The following is a 6,716-nucleotide window of genomic DNA, read 5'->3' as shown; positions in this document are numbered from 1 at the left end:
TAGGGATGAGCCGGAGGCAGAACCCTCGACGGCAGCTCCTCCGGCAGGATGCTGGCCAGCGCATCCACCCGCGGCGGCCTGATGTTGAGCCGCGAGGGGTTCGCCGTCCAGAAGGACGCTCACCGAGCCGCCTGTTCTGGAATCACCGATTCGGCCTCCTGGATTGCCCAAAACAGGAGCTCCACCTCGTTCGCGCCCTCGTCGCCGATGAAGCGCGACCTCTCTGCGAAGGTCGCGTGGTCGATTATCTGAAGGTGAATGTCGCCCCACTCGCTGCGATCGGGAAATCGCTCCCGCACCACACGACGCATCTCCCTGCGCGCCGCCGGCGAATCCGGGTCGATCAGAGCCAGCGGCGCCACCGCCGGGGCTGGCAGCGCCCTTGGCTCCGCCACCCTTGTCGCCGGACCCAGCCTCCGCATGCGCACCCGCTTCCGCAGCCTCCCCGCCATGAGTGCCTGTCGTGATTAGGTCTAGGGTCGGAGAAAACCAGGGGAAGGGCTAGCTGGAGGCGTATTGGAGGGTGGGTAGGTGGGGAGGCGAGTAAATTCCGGTTCGGGGCTCGCCGCCAACGCGTTTCCCGATGAGGCGTGGGGGACGGGGGCGGGGGTGGGACGGGTCAACATCTCTCAAAAATACTATTTGTTTCCTTTGATGGGGAATTTAGGAACATACTCTACTGTACTGTACTGCTTGAACATACTCTATGAATTTTGTCCCACTCCTGGGCTGGAGCATAGATAAGCTATTTGATGAGAGCGTCCTTCTGTGGCATATAGCCATGGAATTCTTCTTCCACTCCAACACAGACAATGATACTGGTAGCCGATGCAGACAGATGTCCAACTATATGGTGCATCTCCTGTTTGCCAATCCTGAGAGGCTACTGCCAGGCAGCAGGAAGAGTCTGTTCACAGACGCCTACAACCAACTCAGTGATATGACATCCTCAAGGGTGAGGGTACATCGGGTAACGCTGACCGGCTCAGCTCCCTCCCCCTCCCGTGACGCTCCCGCGAGCGCGGGGGGGGGGGGGGGACATCCCCTCCCCCACTCCCTCCCGCAACGCTCCCGCGAGCGCCCGGGGGGGGGGGGAGTGAACCCTAGCTCCGCCTCCAGCTACCCCCTCCTTGACGGTGTCGTGGACTAGGGGGTACTCACCACGTCATCTCCCAATCTGTTAGATTGGGCCCAGGACCCCCATGGCCGTATACTCATGGGCCAGTTCGGATAGCTACCACATACAAGGAAGATTCCACAAGACTTGGCGATGAAGACAAGGACTCCTCCCCATCGGCGTATTCGGCTAGGACTCTTATTATCCTAGGCCTCTGGTGCATTATATAAACCGAGGCCAGGCTAGTCGATAGAAAAAGAACAACAAACATAATCATAGGCTAGCTTCTAGGGTTTAGCCTCTACGATCTCGTGGTAGATCAACTCTTGTAATACTCATATCATCAAGATCAATGAAGCAGGAAGTAGGGTATTACCTCCATCGAGAGGACCCGAACCTGGGTAAACGTTGTGTCCCCCGTCTCCTGTTACCATCGATCCTAGAACTGGTAAGATCCAGGAGTACCTACTATACCATGCTCTATTAAAAGAAACTATGTTAAAACTGCTTTATGTGATCTTAGAGCCGGTGTTAGTGTTATGCCTCTCTCTTTATATCATAGACTTGATTTGAATAAGTTGACACCTACTGAAATATCTTTGCAAATGGCTGATAAATCAACTGCTATACCTGTCAGTATTTGTGAGGATGTGCCTGTTGTGGTTGCAAACGTTACTATTTTAACGGACTTTGTTATTCTTGATATTCCCGAGGATGATAGTACGTCTATTATTCTTGGAAGACCTTTTTTGAATACTGCAGGGGCTGTTATTGATTGCAACAAAGGCAATGTCACTTTTCATGTTAATGGTAATGAGCATACGGTACACTTTCTGAGGAAACAACCTCAAGTCCACAGTATCAATTCTATTGGAAAAATTCCATCGATTATTTTTGGAGGTTTTGAATTTCCTCTTCCTACTGTCAAAAAGAAATATGATATTCTTATTATTGGGGATGTGCATATCCCCGTTGAGGTAACATAGTGTTATTCAAAATTTCTCCGGTTCCATGTTATTCGGAATGAGTTTGTTAACAAGACTTGATCAACCTTGTTAGTGGATTCCTTTTGATGAGCATGAGATGGATGAAACTAGAAGGCACAACCTTCTGTACCCTCTTTCTACTTTTTATTATTTAGTTGAAATAAAGTAAAAATAGTATTTTTCTGTCTGTTTTCTGATTTATCCGTGCAATATAAAAATACCCGAAAATAAAAGTTCTCCAAATGCCCTGAAAATGAAATATGATTTTTTCTAGAATATTTGAGAATATCTGGCACTGAGAACACAGCAGGAGGGGCAAGCACCTGGCCACGAGGGTGGAGGGCGCGCCCTACCCCCCTGGGTGCGCCCCCTGCCTCGTGGGCCCATGGTGGCTCCCATCCACTTATTCCTGCACCCACACACTTCTTCTTCCTCCCAAAAAAATCACCATCCAGCTCAAGCACGAGTTCTAGCTCATTTTGCTGCGATTTTCGATCTCCTTGCTCAAAGCTCCTCTCACAAAACTACTCAGGGGGATTGTTCCTTGGTATGTGACTCCTCCATTGGTCCAATTAGTTTTTGTTCTAGTGCTCTATTCATTGCAAATTGGTGCTTCATAGGCGACCATGTTCTTGAGCTTGCATGTCAAATTTATATGGTTCCAAGTAGTTCTAATGCATGATATAGTCTCTAGGCACTTGTAGGAGTAGTTGCTATCAATTTTGTTGAGCTTGGTTCACTTTTATTTGAAGTTACTAAAAATTTCAGAATTTTTCAGAAAATAATGAAGAGATTTTTGAGGGGCTCATCGAGCCGAAGCTCGAAGGAAAAGAAAAATGAAGAAGCAGAGAGGCCCAAATATAATCTGCCCCGCACCGCGGAGGATCGGCCGTGTGAATGGCCTTCCGATGATTTCTTGAGAGAAGCCGGGATTTACAATGATTTTTATGAATTGGCTGAGAATGCAGGCCTCACCGACTTCCTCCGCGATCAACGCAACCAGTATCTCTTACTCACCAATACTTTTATGCAAAACTTCTACTATTATCCTAAGGAATCACCTCCTTCAGTAGAGTTTCATTTATATGATGTTGCTAAGAAGATGCCACTAGATGAATTTTGCAAGGTTTGCAAAATACCTTTTGAGGGTAGTTTAGATGAACCACATCGTAAAGATGTGGATGGGTTTATTGACACTATTACTGTAGGGGAAACTAGGAAGGTTTCCGATGCAAGAATCACTAGCATACATTTTCCTGTTTTACGCTACTTTGCCAAATTTGCTAGTCACTGCTTAATTGGTCGCGGAAACTGTGGAAACCTTAGTGTTCCTGATATTATCATTTTGTTCCATAGTTTATTCTGTGATAACACTGTTAGTATGGGCGGTATTATTGCTAAACGGTTAAGTTTGAACCGTACAAAGAGCCCCATCTTTGGAGGTATTTATGCTTCACGCCTTGCTGCACATTATAACATACCTATGAGGCACTATGAAAAAGAAGAAAAATTGCTGCCCAATGCTTATTTAGACTATAAGAGTATGGTAGCGCATGATTTCATTGTTAAGAACAGGGAAGGGGCGCTTAAATACAAATTATTCTTTGATAAACATCACCCTGAGAGTATTACCTTGCCTGCTCCCTCTTGTTTGATTTATCTGCAGGCCAGTATCTCGTTCCGCTGGCGGCCATTCACGCCTACCGAAACCCTACACCAGCCACGGAGCCGGAACCACAATTTGAGCCTCCATGACAGTCTAACTACTAGTGGGATCCGGAGATGATTTCCATCTAGTGGCAGTCAGAGTCCTCTTCATCTCAGTACGACCCCAGCTACAACTACGGATATCCGCCAGGCCATCCGTGGCAATGAACCAACTTAGGCCAAAAGCCTAAGCTTGGGGGAGTACGTATTTCCCACCGACATTACATTCATGTTCACACACACGCATTGCTAGATGTCGGTGCTCATACTCTTTCATTGTAATATCCATGCTAGTTTATTTTCCTTTTTCCTGCTTTCTTCTTGTGTGTTTGATAAACCTTAAGAAAAACCAAAAAAAATTAGTGTAGCTTCTAGCTAGTTTACTTTTCTTGCTGTAGTAGTAATAATTAAAAAGGAAAACCCAAAAATATTTCCCGTTCTTCTTCTGCTTGTTGGGAGCTTTCCCGTGTAAATAGTTTTATTTCTTTTCTTTTCTTTGGGGGTCGATAGGAGAAGACCATAATTAAATTGTTTAAGTGGCTCTTATATGCATTATTGTTGATTTAACCAAGAGCCCATATTGCCTTGTCTTCTCCTGTTTATTGAATGCTCGTAGATTCCAGCTTAGTCCAATGCACGTGCACTCTTATTATTATTCACACCGTTCGGTCGTGCAAGTGAAAGGCAATTATGACGATATATGATGGACTGATTGAGATGAGAAAAGCTGGTAAGAACTCGACCTCTCTTGTTTTTGTAAATATGATTAGTTGATCGTTCCTGATTCAGCCTATTATGAATAAACATGTTTGCAATGACAATTAGAGATCATAGTTGCTTGTGCCATGCTTGATTAGCTATGAGTTATAATGGTTTACCTTGCGTGCCAAAATGCTATTAAAATGGTTGTGATGTGGTATAGTGGGGTGGTATCCTCCTTTGAATGATTTAAGTGACTCGACTTGGCACATGTTCACACATGTAGTTGAAACAAATCAACATAGCCTTCACGATATTTATGTTCATGGTGGATTATATCCTACTAATGCTCGTACTCAATGTTTATTAATTTTAATGCACGTTCATGACTGTTGTCGCTCTCTAGTTGGCCGCTTCCCAGTCTTTTGCTAGCCTTCACTTGTACTACGCGGGAATACTGCTTGTGCATCCAATCCCTTAAACCCCAAAGTTATTCCATATGAGTCCACCATACCTTCCTATATGCGGTATCTACCTGCCGTTCCAAGTAAATTTGCATGTGCCAAACTCTAAACCTTCAAATGAAATTCTATTTTGTATGCTCGAATAGCTCATGTATCAACTAGCGCTGTCCGTATCTTCCATGCTAGGCGGGTTATTCTCAAGAGGAGTGGACTCCGCTCCTCACTCACGAGAAAATGGCTGGTCACCGGGATGCCCAGTCCCATGCTTTATGCAAACTAAATAAAAATAATTGCAAACAAAACTCCCCCTGGGACTGTTGCTAGTTGGAGGCACTCGTTGTTTCGAGCAAGCCATGGATTGATGCTTGTTGGTGGAGGGGGAGTATAAACTTTACCATTCTGTTTGGGAACCGCGTATAATGTGTGTAGCATGGAAGATATCGCCATCTCTTGGTTGTTATGTTGACAATGAAAGTATACCGCTCAAAATATTATTTATCTCTGCTTCAAAACCGAGCTCTGGCACCTCTACAAATCCCTGCTTCCCTCTGCGAAGGGCCTATCTATTTATTTTTATGTTGAGTCATCACCCTCTTATTAAAGAGCACTAGTTGGAGAGCACAGCTGTCATTTGCATCCATTACTATTAATTTATATTGGGTATGACTATGACTGGATCTCTTTTACCTTGAATTACAATGTCTAGTCAGTCCTTGATCTTTAAAGGTGCTCTGCATTTATGTTTTGCGGTCTCGGAAAGGGCTAGCGAGATACCATCTTATTATATCATATCATGATTGTTTTGAGAAAGTGTTGTCATCCGAGATTTATTATTATGGCTCGCTAGTTGATAATGCCATTGATATGAGTAAACATGAGACCTAAGAGTTATTGTGAATGTGGTTAGTCATAATCTTTGCTAAAAACTTGAATGCTGTCTTTACATATTTACAACAACAAGAGCAAACAGAGTTTGTAAATTTTTTTCTTTATCACTTTCAGTTTATCAACTGAATTGCTTGAGGACAAGCAAAGGTTTAAGCTTGGGGGAGTTGATACGTCTCCGTCGTATCTACTTTTCCAAACACTTTTGCCCTTGTTTTGGACTCTAACTTGCATGATTTGAATGGAACTAACCCGGATGGACGCTGTTTTCAGCAGACTTTCCATGGTGTTATTTATGTACATAAACAAAAGTTCTCAGAATGACCTGAAACTCCACGGAACATCTTTTTGGAAAATATTAAAAATACTGGAAGAAAAATCCACGTCAGGGGGCCCACACCCTGTCCACGAGGGTGGGGGGCGCTCCTGCCCCCCTGGGCGTGCCCCCCTACCTCGTGGGCCCCCTGACGCTCCACCGACCTCAACTCCAACTCCATATATTCACTTTCAGGGAGAAAAAAATGAGAGAGAGGGATTCATCGCGTTTTACGATACAGAGCCGCCGCCAAGCCCTAAAACCTCTCGGGAGGGCTAATCTGGAGTCCGTTCGGGGCTCCGGAGAGGGGGATTCATCGTCGTCGTCATCATCAACCATCCTCCATCACCAATTTCATGATGCTCACCGCCGTGTGTGAGTAATTCCATCGTAGGCTTGCTGGACGGTGATGGGTTGGATGGGATCTATCATGTAATCGAGTTAGTTTTGTTAGGGTTTGATCCCTAGTATCCACTATGTTCTGAGATTGATGTTGCTATGACTTTGCTATGCTTAATGCTTGTCACTAGGGCCCGAGTGCC

The sequence above is a fragment of the Aegilops tauschii genome, chromosome 1, assembly GCF_002575655.3.
Source record: "Aegilops tauschii subsp. strangulata cultivar AL8/78 chromosome 1, Aet v6.0, whole genome shotgun sequence".
Lineage (NCBI taxonomy): Eukaryota > Viridiplantae > Streptophyta > Magnoliopsida > Poales > Poaceae > Aegilops > Aegilops tauschii.
The sequence above is the reverse complement of the archived record's forward strand: the minus strand, read 5'-3'. Positions refer to the sequence as shown.